This window comes from Crotalus tigris, unplaced genomic scaffold (genome assembly GCF_016545835.1).
Source record: "Crotalus tigris isolate CLP2741 ecotype Arizona unplaced genomic scaffold, ASM1654583v1 scf7180000018101.4720394464:4744507, whole genome shotgun sequence".
In the NCBI taxonomy this organism is placed as follows: Eukaryota; Metazoa; Chordata; class Lepidosauria; order Squamata; family Viperidae; genus Crotalus; species Crotalus tigris.
Genome location: NW_024096823.1, coordinates 472,578 through 487,014, shown reverse-complemented (window position 1 = coordinate 487,014; position 14,437 = coordinate 472,578). Strand labels below are relative to the sequence as shown.

Sequence of the window (14,437 nt, the reverse complement as noted above, 5' to 3'; positions counted from 1 at the left end):
GGTTATAAGTGCGAATATCACCTGTAAACTCACTTTTTTCAGTGCTCTTGCAGTTGAATATGACTAATCCTGACCACGCCGGCTTTTTTCTTTTTTATATAGCTTACAGTGCTTGAAAAGATTACTAGACGTTGGCCTTGCTCATTTCACATTATATTTATATACAAAATGAGTGTAGCAAACGCATAAAAAGGATAAAAGGAGGGTACGTAGCACTGACACAATTGTGTGCACACTAACAGAACTGGAACTTCCTTACTCATTTAATCATGTTATAAGTTGTCAAGCAACAAAGACCCAGACCCCCAACAGTAAGGAGACTGACTACAAATATAATAAATTACAAAGACAACAAGATTTAACTGTCAATAAGACAATTTTAAAATTCTTTAAAACTCTCTTTTTGCAATAGAACAATTGGATTGGTTCTAAGAAGTTCAAATAAGCACTATTGTTTCAAAGGAATTACCAAAATAAGGGCAAAGTCTCGAAACTTTTGGCTGAATTTTTAAAACCTTAAAAACTTTCAAAAACAAAATTTGGAATGCTCTCTAACTTGCTGGTGAAATATGATTCAGAACCAGAACAAATTATAGATTGTATTGAGTAAAAATGGATGAAGAATCAGAGATAGGCAAAACTAGCAAACAAAAAAAAATCTAGATTGACAAAAAGTTAAATCTATACAGATTTGGAAAAAGTAGAAAATTACAAGGTGCCAATAAATTTTTTTAAAAGTCTAGCAGAGGGACTGTTGATTTTTGTTTCCCTGAAGTTCAAATCCAGAGGCTAAGTACATACATAAAATTTAGTGATGATCCCATGTGCTCTGTGGGCAGTAACTTCCCAGAAGTTTGAAAAGTCTCCAAAAATTTATTTCAGAAATAAAACTAATTAATGCTACAACAACCTATCCTTTAAAGGAAGATGAGTCACTACCCAATATTCAGTGTGGGAGGACAGTATGACACAGAACAGTCTTAAAACAACTCTGTCTAAAAGATAATTTCTACAAAGCTTAAATAATCAGATTTTTGACAAAATACAGGGAGTCCTTGACTTATGATCCCCAACTCAGCCCAACATTGTTGGTGAGGCAGTTAAATGAGTTTTGCCCCCTTTCGTGACCTTTTTTGTTACAGTTGTTAAGTGAATCATGAGGTCATTAAGCAAATCTGGCTTCCCCATTGACTTTGCTTGTCGGAAGCCGAGTGGAAAGGTTACAAATGGTGATCACATGACCCTTGGGACAGTGCAACTGCCGTAAGTACATGTCAGTTGCCCAGTGCCCGAATTTTGATCATGTGGGGATGTTGCAATGATTATAAGTGTGAAAATGGGTCAAGTTACTGAAAGGGTAAGAAACAAGGTAGCATTCCTTGGTCTACTATTTTATCCCTAAGCAGCTTTCAATCTTCAATCCATTCATGAAATTTTCCATAGATTCCATTTTTTCCATTTGTGGCCAAGCAGTTGTTCTTATCTGAATAAGCGTTAGCCTTTGGTGTCAATCTTTGGATCCCTATTTATACATAGAGATAGAGATATAGACAGACACAAACACCAAATGGGCCCAAAGCCAAAAACAAATAGACCTCAAGTCCCTTTAAAGAACTTATGTGGTATTTACCTAACCTACCAGAACAAAAGTAAAAATGAATTGTGCATATTTAAGAACTAATGTTATCTAGCCAAGACTGCTTGCTACTTGTCATTAATTGGTCTTTTCTTACCCTCATTCAACCAAACTGCAATATTAGCTCACCAAAGAAGTCTTGCTGAAAACTAAGATCGTTTTCAGTGCTATTCTTGAACAGAAATTAGGGCTGGGCTTTGGCCTTCCTGTTGAGCCTTTTAATAAGTGGAGCAAAATAGTTTTTAAAAAGGATCTTGGTCCAAAGCATTTGACTAAAATATGGGTGGATTTTCATCTGCCAACATTTCCTTGGAAGTGCAACGAAAGAGAGAAGAGTTACAAAAGTAAATGATAATAATATGCAAGGGAGAGGCACTTCTTGGAAAAACAGACATGTCGTGTGTGGGCACCTCTTGGCGTGTGCATTAAAAAGTCTATTAAAATTTGGCCAATAAACTAATACTGCCTGTTCCAATTTTTAAAGGCTTAATTATCATTTCTAAACACAGCAAATGACGTACAAAAAGTAATATGTAAAATACTTAAGTTTGCTTATCCATATGAACACTCTGTGGGGAAGTTTTAAATATGAGCAGAACTGGAAAGATCTAAGGCCAACCGAGAAATTAATAGGAAGAGTGATAATTTGACTTTCGCTAGATTTAACTAGTTTTCAGAACTTTTATTAGACAGCCACAACAAAGTATAAACAAATGATGACAACATGTTTTGCATGTATGCATCTGGAAAAAATATGAAGTATTTTACAAGAAAAAAAAAAAGAAACCTAGAAAAGTAGTCCCGGGTAGAACTCACAAGGCAGCTAACTCTGAATTTGTAACACCTTGTTTGTTGTATAGCTCTAATATCAGAATGGGCATTGTTGACGTTAGGTAGATAAGAAACAAACTGTCTGCAAGCAAACAGCCAAGCTCAGAGAGCACCAAGACCTCTACAACTGAGGTATCTGAGAAATTAATCACTGAGGGGAAAGGAAATAGCTAAATCCTCCCCTGTTCCATTAACCAGGTTCAGCGTACAAACCAGGTTTGCTTCAAGCAAAAATATCTGAAGAGAACAACAACTATGAGGAAAGACAGCATTTAGGAAAGCTTTATAGTGCCTCTCATTTTTTAGATGTCTGCAGCCTTTGCAGTACTGTTAGCTGGCAAACAGATGTCAGGGGAGAAAAAAAATTGGACTGGAATGAGGACGGTTGAAAGAAAAACTTCACATTCTTTTACAAACATGCATCTAGAAACTCCACTTGTTGAAGCAAGAGAGATACTTTTAGTGTAGTTCTCCCATACCATGTACATCAAGGTGATATACAACCACAGAATCAAGCCTAATTATTATGAAGAGTGACAATTCATGATAATAAGCCAGGAGAGTAAGCCAGAAGAGAACCGAATAAAATAAGGAATGACTAAGGGAAAAGAAAAGCCAGTTAAGAAGTATTAATGAAATACTGTTCGCATTGTGTGTGATGTCAATTATACTAGCACCTCAAACCCATTGTTTAATCTGAAACAAGATTAGTGGAGGCTCAGTTTTGGAATACATGATGCAATATAAGATAACTAGCCCGTCTTATGATGAATCTAAGTTGGAAAAATCTAGACTTGAATTTTACCTTCAGCCTTAAAGTTTACTCAGCTAAATGATCCTGAGTCAACAAATTGCTCCCAGTCTAGGCTAAGGATGTAATTCCACGGTATATATGGTATTCTGAACTTATTTAAAAGAGCAGGAAAGGGAAGGAAAAAGGACAACTATAGAAAGCTGCACAAATCGAGGTCCTTTTTATCTCATTTTAAATCATTTACACTGCTTTTAAAAATTATGTATCGTTCAAATCTCGTAATTTTTTTTTATAAGATTCTAGGACAGCAATGCTGGCTGTGGAATTTTGGGAGTTGAAGTCCACATGCCTTAAAATTGTCAAGGTTGAGAAACACTGTTCTAGGACCACAGAGTTGGAAGGCAGACATGCAGACTATCAAGTCTAACCTTCTGCTGGGGATAGAAATCCAAATTACTGGCCTCCCTGCTTCTAGCTAGTAGTTGAATATTTCCAGTAATAAGACCACCACCACATCCACATTCACAAGATTGCAAGGCAGGCTGCATCAGAGATGTAGTAACAGAACCAGCGTATGCACCATTCCATATCTTATACACTTAAAATGTATCTTGCACTAAATAAATATTTCAAGTTATTTTTCTTTGCAATTGTTTTTTTTAAAAATCAGCAAATGACATCTTACTAGTTGTTGCTGCTTTAGAAAGAGGCAGCCAGCCAGCCATTTTCAAAAGGCTGAAGAAAACAACAAAGGGAGGATAATTAATAATTATCTCTACTTTAATTCAATTCTGGTTCTGGGGAGAGGGGGGGAGTTCAGTCTAGATTTCTTGTTTACACCTTACATTCACTAGGCTAGGGAGTGCAGCAGGATAGGATCAGTACACATAATAAAAGCCAGATTCATGGTCTATAATCATATGTCAAAAGGGATCTTTCTTCTTTTTGACTCATCAGAGTTATTTGCTGGTGGCAACAATCAACTATGCCTGAGATTAGGAACCATTTAAATTCTGCACAGTGCTTTGAATCCATGTGACACTGGGGATATTTAGAAATTATCCCAGGATATTTGGGGGAGGGATCAGGACATGCACCAGCTATTAACTCTAGCAAGGTGGTGGCAATCATACAAAATGTCACGTTATTCTCAAGCCATTTCCTTGTGAGTCCTTTATAGCATGTTCTGGAATCACTGGGCTATCTGAGTTGCTATAAAGCCTGTCCTCATTCTTATGCATTGTGCCATAAGCTTTTCCCTTCTTCCACATATGCACAGCACAGATAATATTTTTTTCTTCCATGCCATCATAGGGGCAGGTGTATCTTTGAGTTGTTTTTTGACTTCTGGCAACTGCTTAAGACAAATCCCTGCTGTTTTCTTGGCAACATTTTTCAAAACGCCCTTGCCTGCTTCCTAGGGCTGAGAGCAGTGACTGGTCCAAGGTCACCCAGCTGGCTTCCAGGTCTAAAGCAGAATTAGAATTCACAATCTCCACGTTTCTAGCCTGGTGCCTTGACCTCCACACCATACTAGCTCTCTGACTGTAACATTACCATCATCTTATCTCTGTTCAGATATAAGCTTACATTATTCTTAACTGTATAAGGGTCTAAAAATGTTTCCCCATATTCAGCACTATTCAAAGTCAGTCATAAGGTGTGTAAAATTTATTTAGGTTTTGTCACCCATTACCTTAGAAGGAAATCAGGTGATTATAGCGGCTGGGAAGATAAATAACAGAGGTAGGACAGACATTGGTAATAAATATACCACTATAGCCATGAAAAACAGCTGAATGACTATGGGCCAGTCACTCACTCTCAGCCCAACTTCACAGGGTTGTTGTGGGGAAAACATGAGGAGGAAGGTGTGTTGGATATGTTTGCCACCTTGAGTTATTTGTAAAAATAATAAACAAAGAAATAAAAATAGTGTTCTGCCAACTCTAGGATGGGCAGAGAATCCATCTCAGCAACAGGGAGAAGGCATATAAATGATTAGTGAGAAACAGCATTATTTCTGCTCCATATATAATATCATAACTTTTGAGAAAGAAAGGAAGATATTTAAACATGTTGATACTGTGATCCCACCAACTGTAACAGGCCAAAGCAACATTACTGTCCATGAAACATCCAACTATACACATGTAAGGCTGACATAAGACAGTAAATGGTGAAAACTAAATCCTGGACTCTAAAAATTTCACATACTTTCATAAAAAATTAAAGCTTATGGATGTAAGCCCCAATGGCCTTCGTGTAAAGAGTAACTCCTCATATCCATTTGCCCTTTTTGTGTAAGTCACATAGAAACATGATGAATCTTCAGAAAAACCTGTCACTACCATTTAGTTCTAGTTAGGGAATATTAACTTCCTGATGTAAAATTATATTCCCCCTTGTCCTCTGAAGAAGCTGCAACTTTTCTTTTTTCGGCAGTTAAGGTAGACAAGAATGAGGGAAGAAAAAACCCTTCAGGGACCAGAAGAAACTAAGTCTTCTTAGATGGGAGAATATAAAAATCCCCTCCTGCAATCCTTTTTCCCCTCTGTTTACCATTTCCTTAGAAAATGAAAGCATCAACTTAATGAAAAATACGTTCATGCCAACTAACTGTGATACAGTAATTCAGTAAAATTGTTTAGTGAGCTGTGGGAAACATATGGCAATGAGAATGAGCAGGACCTAGAAAACATTTTTTAAAAGCCTGAAACACCCTCACATCTTTCATATCTCAGTTCTTCCTTCTCCTTTCTCCCAAGTCCATTTTGGACACCCTGTAAGGGACGGTGCAATAGGAAGATTCACGTTTTCCCTTCTCAACAACATGCACGACCCTTTTTTTTTTTTACGTTCTACTTTTTATCGCTACAGGGCATCGCATTTTAATGCCCAGTCCCATGAAAAGCCAGCCTCCCTATAAGGTAATGCCCATACCGTCACACGTTCACAAGACCACGAAGCTCGCGGGCTCTCCCCTCGCACACAACCCGCCACTCCTCCTCACGCCGAGCGCTCTGCCCCGCGAGAATGGAGGAGCCCACTTAGCCCAGTACCTCAGTTCCCCGTCCCGGTTCTCGGAACTAGCCGTCGCCTCCCGCCACCCCATCCCGTAACCCGCCTATTAACTGGAAACCACCGTCTACTCGACTCCGCCCCGCCGCCTTCTCTCCAAATTTCCCTAAACACGCCCAATAAGGGGCCGGCGCTCCTCTCTGCCTCACCAATCGCTGTCGCGGTACCTAGTTCTAACCCCGCCTCTTCATGACTCTCTCTCTCTCTCTCTCTCTCTCTCTCTCTCTCTCTCTCTCTCTCTCTCAGTGACCTCTCGTCGAGCTCCGCCTGCTCCCAGCCTGCACGTCAGAGTGCAAGGTGACGCGTGAAGGGCGGGGAAAGGGAAATTAAGCCGGATTTTCCAACTGGTTTCTGCTAAACTTCCCCTCAGTCTCTCCTGCTAAAAGGAGCGATAATTAATAGTAATAATAATAACAACAATAGTAATAATAATAACAATAGTGATAATAATCTCTTAATAATAACCCTCTTAGCTGCCCTAAACGAAGTACTGTACCTCTGCTCCGGTAACTGCCTGTAGCTGCGTCCTTCAAAATAAATCCCACTGGAAGATTTACACGGCTAATTAATTTGCAGGTTTTAATTCAATTTGCATGGTTAACGGCATTATGAGTACATGTATGTGATATACATAATGCATTTAGCCCGGCACAGCTCCTGGTATGCGGGATAACCACTGTAACTCGTAGCTGGTGAAGGCTATTTTTCTTGAGAATAATAGCAGATTACCGTGCATAAGCATTTCCAACCATATGTCTCCAGATGGGTTAGACTTCCAGTGTCTCACAATTATTATAGACATTGGCGAGTCAGTTCCCAAAAGTTGGAAGAAATGGATACGATTACAGAACCAAAAGAAATTCCAAATGCTGGATAGGTAATCTTCGACCTACAATAGTTCATTTAGTGACCGTTTGAAGCTACAATGGTACTTAAAAAAGGATTTATGACCATTTTTCACACTTACAACATTACAGCATCCCTGTAGTCATGTGATCAAAATTCAGATGTTTGGCAACTGATTCATATTTATGACGGTTGTCCCAGGGTCATGTGATCGCCTTTTGTGACATATTAACAAGCAAAATCAATGGAGAAGCCAGATTCATTTAACAACTGTGTTACTAAATTAACAACTGAAGTGATTTGCTTAACAATTGTGGCAGAAAGGTTGTCAAATGGAGCAAAACATATTTAACAAACGTTTCACTGAGCAACAGAAATTTTGGGCTCTATTGTGGTCATAAGTTGAGGATTACCTGTATTACTTCTTTTTCTCCAGCAACAGTGGCATTTGCTTCCTGGAAAAGAGGAAAGAAATCTTTGCCAAATTATAAAATTATATAACATAGTTTTAGATGGCAAAATTAGTTAGTGCCCATCACAACTTACTTAATGTTTGCTACAGGAAGATTTGGGATTCTCAGGTTTAGAAAGTCAAAGCAGATAACAGTTAACCTGGGTGATCTTGGAAAAGCTAAGATTCATCAGATTTGGCTGGTACTTGGCTGGGAAATGATCACGAAAACACTGATTGTAAATTAGACTAAGAATTAAAAAAAATCTGGGAAATCTGTAATGGGATGCCATTTTTGTATTACTGCATAGAAAAGCCATTGAGGTATCTAAGTGTCTACCAAGAGTCAAACTCAACTTGAGAGAGGCTTTACATACGCTATGGCACCATGTGTTCTTTAACAACAGCTACTCAACCCCACATGTTTTGGAAAACAGAAACAGGAATACTTCTGTACTGCTCTGGGGTGGCTAAAAAGTATGGGGCATAGTGAGTAGTGACAAGCCACATCCATGAACAGCATCAGACAGACCTGAAAATGATCACTGTAAAATATTGGTATTCTTTGTCAATAGCAATGAAATGGAGAAACTCCAAGCAAAACACAGGATCATTCCATTCTAGCGTGACAATGAAGCACTCTGGAGCAGTGAAGTTCTACATTTAGGGTCTTCCAGACGGAAGACCTGTAGTGTTATCAATAAAAAAACAACATGCCGCTATTTATTTCATTAAATACCATTTGGGGGGGGGGGAAATGATAATGGAAGAATGTTGATGGAAGAGTCCAAGTCATCCAGGTATAGACCAGGGGTAGGCAACCTTGACTCTTTTATGACTTGTGGACTTCGACTCCCAGAATTCCTGAGTTGAAGTTCACGAGTCATAAAAGGCTGCCTACCCCTGCAGAGTGAAGTTGAGACATGGCAACTGGATTTATTATTTTTTGTTGGTTTGAAACATTTCGCTGCTTATCCAAGTAGCTTCTTCAGTCTGAGCAACAACTCTATGCCTATTCAGATTCCCTCTAACCAACTTTCTCAGACTGAAGAATCTACTTGGATAAGCAGTGAAATGTTTCAAATCAACAAAAAATAATAAGTCTGGTTGCTGTGACTCAACTTCCAGATAATGGAAGAAGTTGGGAAAAGATGGAAGAATTCTAATGGAGGAGATAGTAATCTGGGCTGTTTATAAAATTCCTTGAACAAGGCAGATACAGGTAATCCTTGATTTACAACAATTCATTTAGTAACCATTCAAAGTTACAGTTGCACTAAAAAAAGTGACTTATAACTGTTTATCACACTTACAATCGTTGCAGCATTCCCACGTTGATATGAACAAAATTTAGACGCTTGGAAATGGCATTTATTTATGATGGTTGCGGTGTCCCAGGGTCATGTGATCTCCTTTTGCCACCATCTGACAAGCAAAGTCAATCGGGAAGCAGATTCTCTTAACAGTCATGTCACTAACTTAACAACTGCAGTGAATCACTTAACAGCTATGGAAAGAAAGATCATGAAATGGGGGAAAAGTTATTTAACTGACTCACTTAGTAACAGAACTTTTGGGCTCAATGGTGGTCATAATTTGAGGATTATTTGTATCATAGTTTTACTAAGGATACAGCTACACTTCCCTCTGCTTTCAGCTTGAGGGTGCCTGATTACCATTCTTCAAGGATATCTTCATATGATGCAGCCATCTGTCATGTTTTGATTAACCCAAGCTGAAGTGGAGTTTCCCATCTTCTAACACAAGCACTGCTAATTGCATGGCATATTTATTTGCATCTCCTGGTGCTTTGGCAGCGATTAGACAATTTATCACCCATTGCAAGAAATGTACAGTTTCATGTGGCCATTTTAAGCTGACCGTATTTTTTTTTTTTATCCCAATGTTGAACAATCCCATGGTCATCTCAGAAAAGTAGGTATCATAAATAGAAAAATAATTGTAGTGGCAAGCAAATGTCAATAATAAATCAATATTTATAATATCTAAACAGAGAAACAGAATGACCATGGGCGGTCAAAAAAGCAGTGGGAATAAGAGTGACTTTCACCTTCCTACCAGCCTCCCCACTGAATCTGCTTGTGGGAAACTGGCAGGAAGCATCAAATCACAGTCACAATCACATGCCTATAGGGATGCTGCAGCAGCAACACGTTTATGAATAAAAGTGGTTGAAGGTCATTGAAATTTCAATCCCAAGGGAGTAATAAGTCCTGTATTATTATTGTTATTGTTGTTCTTATTGTTGTTGATCATCGCACAGTCAGCCAGATGTTCAGACTGGATTTGGCATTTTTGTCTACTTATCGAGTCCTTCCCAAGGACCTGGGATCGGCAGATATTTGATGGTATTACAGATATCGTCGCAGGATGGAAGTAGTTCCTAGTAAGGCTGCCTTTTGCAATTGACTAATGGTGAATTTGTCAATGCCAATGGTGTTCAAGTGGTGCTCCACTTGTTTTGGGATTGCACCCAAGGCGCCTATGACTATTGGTGCTACCCTTGCTTGCCTTTGCCACAGTCTTTCTATTTCTATTTGTAGGTCTTTGTATTTTGTTATCTTCTCCAGTTATTTCTCGTCTATTCTGCTGTCTCCAGGCACTGCCACGTCCACTATCCAGACTTTTTTGTCTTTCTTATTGACAATTGTTAAGTCTGGGATGTTATGTTGCAGGTGCTTGTCTGTTTGAATTCTGAAGTCCCAGAGCAGTTTAATTTTATCATTTTCTATGACTTTCTCTATTTTATGATCCCACCAGTTTTTGTTACAGGCAAATGATATTTTTTGCAGATCTTCCAATGCACCATTGTTGCTACTTTGTCATGCCGCTGCTTGTAGTCACTGTGCGATCTTCTTGCAGAAGCTTACCAGGTGGCCCACTGTTTCTTCAGCTTCTTTTCGTAGGCAGCACTTACTGTACTGTCTGTTGCTGTCTTCTCAATTTTGATTTTTTATGCATTTGTCCTTAAGGCTTGGTCTTGTGCAGCCAGAATTAGTCCCTCAGTCTCTTTCTTCAATTTTCCTGCTCTTAGCCATTGCCAGGTCTTGTTATTATCTGCTTTCCCAGCTATTGTTTTAATGTAGTGGCCATGTAGTGCTTTGTCTTCCCATGCCTCTATTTTGTTCTTCATTTGGTCTTTCTTGTAGACCAGTTTGGTCTCTCCAGTAGTCAGTAAGCCTTCCTGATATACTAATTTCAATGCATCTTCATCATTATCCTTCAGATATTCTTCCAAAGCCAATTCTTCTTCTTCAACCATCTGATGTACTTGCAGCATTCCATGCCCACCTATTTGCCTTGGTAGATAGAGTCTGTCAATGTCACTGCGTGGATGAAGGGCATGATTCATTGTCATTATCTTTCTGGTCTTCCTATCCATTGCTTTTAATTCTGCTTGAGTCCAGTCCACTATTCCAGCTGTGTATATTATTATTATTATTATTATTATTATTATTATTATAGTTAGCACATTTGAGGCAGCTTGATTCAAAAGTTGTTGCAATATGATGCAAAATTTGGGCTAACTGAAGGGTACAAACAGACAAACAATGAAAGTCTTAGTAGTATATACAGGGCTTTTTTTCTCATAAAATGCCCAGAACGGAGTTCCGGCACCTTTTTTGGGTGGAACCTTGTAGGGTAGGCAAGGCAGGTTGTATGACGTGTGTGAGTTCAGGCACCTTTTTTTTTTTTTAAGAAAAAAAGCACAGAATATATAGATTGGGCTGATAATGCAACAGAGGATGAGTCTCACCCAACTTCTATAAGCCAGCTTTGTCTGGTACAAACATTCTCTTTCCCCTTCAGTTACTTAGTCACTTGTAGTAGATAATGGTTGGTGGGGAAGTTGCTGAGACAGGAAGAGGATGAACCTTAGAAGTCACATTCTCCTTTCCCAAGACCCTCATGAGGATCTGGGAGAGGAGCTACCAACAGCTATATCAGCAGGTGACTCAAATGGCAGTGCTGGCTGCATCAGGTGCAGGGCTGATCCAAGGAAATCACTCCTTCTGCTGGCATTACCACTATGAGTGACTCGCTCGCATTGGCACTGGCATGCTATACTGCACAGACCCACCATTAGCCGATTGGCTGGTTGCAACAGGGTGTCAGGGCTGCTCAAAGTGGGACAATTCAGGACATCACCCCTGTTTGTGTCCTGCCAATACAGCTGACAACACGCCACCTGGAAGGTCCCATAGATTCCCAGTGTGGCATGCCAGCCCCTACGTGGGCAGGCTGTGCATATAGCAGTGTTGGCTAAAAGGAACCTCCTGCTTTGCCCCATCCCACTCTGAGCTGTCTGGGGACCATAAAACCCTTTATTTATTTTTTCTAATTAAATTGTTTAAGAACAAACAGAGTCAGGACTTTCAGCTTCTCTCATAAACCGTGCATCTCCTGCCATTTAAGAAGGAAGCATTCATTTAGATGTGAACTTATCAATACTCGACTTCCCACACAACCCTCCCATTTGTTTCATCAGTTGTTTTTATACCAGTCCTGCTTTTTACATCATCACTAGCAACCTGCTAGTCGCAAATAAATTACACAATCATGTCAAGTTCCTTAGACTGTATTGTACTGTCAATAACAAACAGAATCTCTTGGCTCCTTTACGTGAGAGAGAAACCATAAAAAAAAAAATCACCAGTCCAGGAACCTAGAGTGCAATTATATAAGGCTGAGTCAGGTAGATAACATCTCTACACTTCTTGGTCACCATCTTGACTTTTCACACCTATAGACACACAGAAACACACATAGAAACACGCACACATACACACTTCCCTGATTTATAAGAATTGGGCAATCAGTCCATGACAGTTCCACAAAGAAAAAATTATTAACTTGTCGTATTATTAATCCATTTCTGAATTATGCATTATCCTAATGCATTTGGCAATTGGGATTTTTTAAATGTTTTATTGATGAATATCATCAGTGGAAATATATGAATAAGATTAGTTAATATATCCAAAATTTTTGAATAATTATCAAGATGGCTGTTAAAATATTACATTCCTAACACCTTTCAGTCTCTTTTTGTGATAGATATTTAGGATTTTTAGCAAAAGGAAGCACACCCTTAAAAAAATGTCAATTTCATTTCCTTCACAAATCCCAAATTGAAAGAAAAATCATCAGGGTCCAGTCCAAGCCGGGAATAAACAAAATGGAGACTGCTTTAGGAAAGAAGGTCCAGTTTATTGAGTTGCCAGAACCTTCAGTGACATGGCATGTGTTTCTGGGGTGGCTGACAAAATGGGGCTGGGAATGGTGGGTTTTTATACCTTCTTGGGCGTTTGTGTTTGGAGTTGTTCCTGTTGTGGCATGGACTTTAACCTGAGCTTTTGAGTGTGTCTTTTTGGTATTCTGATGGTGGTGGGTTAATCCTATTATGTCCTAAAGGTCATGTCCTGCTTCCCTGTGGCTGGGGCTGATGGCTATGTCCTGTGTTGTTTTTTTGGGTGAGGGGTTGCTGGTTTCAATCCTATCATTCTGCTGTTGTTACCTATCAAATCTTGCTCCAAGGGATTTTGAATCCAGTTTTGAATGGATTTCTGCAGGCAGTATTTGCTCATGAATGGGGCCTCAGTCTTTTTGAATGGGATTATCAAATCTGCATTTCTACAGAGCTGGTCTCTGCCTGAGGCTATTAAGAAAAACTGGGCCTGTTTTTCTGCCTTCAAGATACTTTGGGGAAATATAATATTCTGCCTTTTTAATATTCCCCAAAATATTTCCTTCTCAGGGGTGTGGCGGGGTGGCTGACTTCCCACAATATAGAAGCATGTTGCTTTTACACATTAACGATGTAAAACAGAAATACAAAGTCCATCCAGACTCTAAGGAGTATATGGCTAATATTTTTTAGAATCTGTTGCTGGCACTCTGAAGAATCTGAAAGACAAGGAAGTTTACTTTTTCACTAAATGGAAGATACTTCAAGATGTCTTGAAACTTTTCATTGTAAGGTGAAAGTCTAATAAGAGTGACTTTTTTTGTAAGTTATCAGTTTGTTTTTCAAAACTTTACAATACATGTTTAAATGTAGACAAAATACTTGGGGTTACCTATCACTTTCATATCTATTCTCAGATTCATAACATTCTGGCCATGGGCATATCTGGTTGTGGAAATCTTGAGCTTGCAAAGAAGTCATCAATTTTCACCTGACCATTGTGTATGTATGTATGTTAATTTTGCATACTTACATATCCTGATCCCCAGAGAGTGGAGAATGAATTGGTAAAATTCCTTCACAAAAAGTAAACTTGCTACCTTTTCCCCCTACATCATGCATTTTCTCTATACATTTATCTCCAGCTTTTTTGCACTTTGTAAAAAAATAAAATAAAATTGTTGAGAGGTGATGCTGTGGATGATGGAAAAATATAAATGATATGAGAAAAACTGAAAAATATAAAGGAATGCCATTGGTAAGTTAGCGGCAGCCCTATGATAATAAAGCAGTTAGGTTTTCTGTGAGAAAAAAAATCTGTGGATGTGGCAGCATGAGACTGAACTTCAAGACATGCTGGAGCTGGGGGAATGAAGGAAAATGAGTTTTGGAACCAAAACAATTAAATATTTTATGTATTAATTATACGATGAAAAATTTTGGCTTTCTTGATGACTTAGGTTAGCTTTCCCAACCGAATTCCCTCCGGTTGTGTTAGGCTGCACTTCCCATCATCCCACATCCAGCATGGAATCATTCATACTGAAATTGACCTCTGAGGATGCCAAATTAGAGAACATTATGAACATCGACCAATATTCATAATTTTCTGGAAAATCTCTGATATTT

The 14,437-nt window shown here is 38.9% G+C and overlaps 1 protein-coding gene across 4 annotated transcripts in view; it reads right to left on the bottom strand.

The window, feature by feature from the left end:
• VDR (vitamin D receptor) overlaps positions 1-6,357 on the bottom strand; it is a 93,948-nt gene extending 87,591 nt beyond the window's left edge. Inside the window, exon 1 of one of the 4 annotated variants that reach the window (XM_039347746.1) lies at positions 6,284-6,357. The gene's annotated coding sequence lies outside the window, so the exon portion shown is untranslated. Of the gene's footprint in view, positions 1-6,164 lie in introns of all 4 variants that reach the window. The other 3 variants (XM_039347748.1, XM_039347745.1, XM_039347749.1) reach the window with 3 other exon arrangements.
• Positions 6,358-14,437: the final 8,080 nt, after the last annotated feature.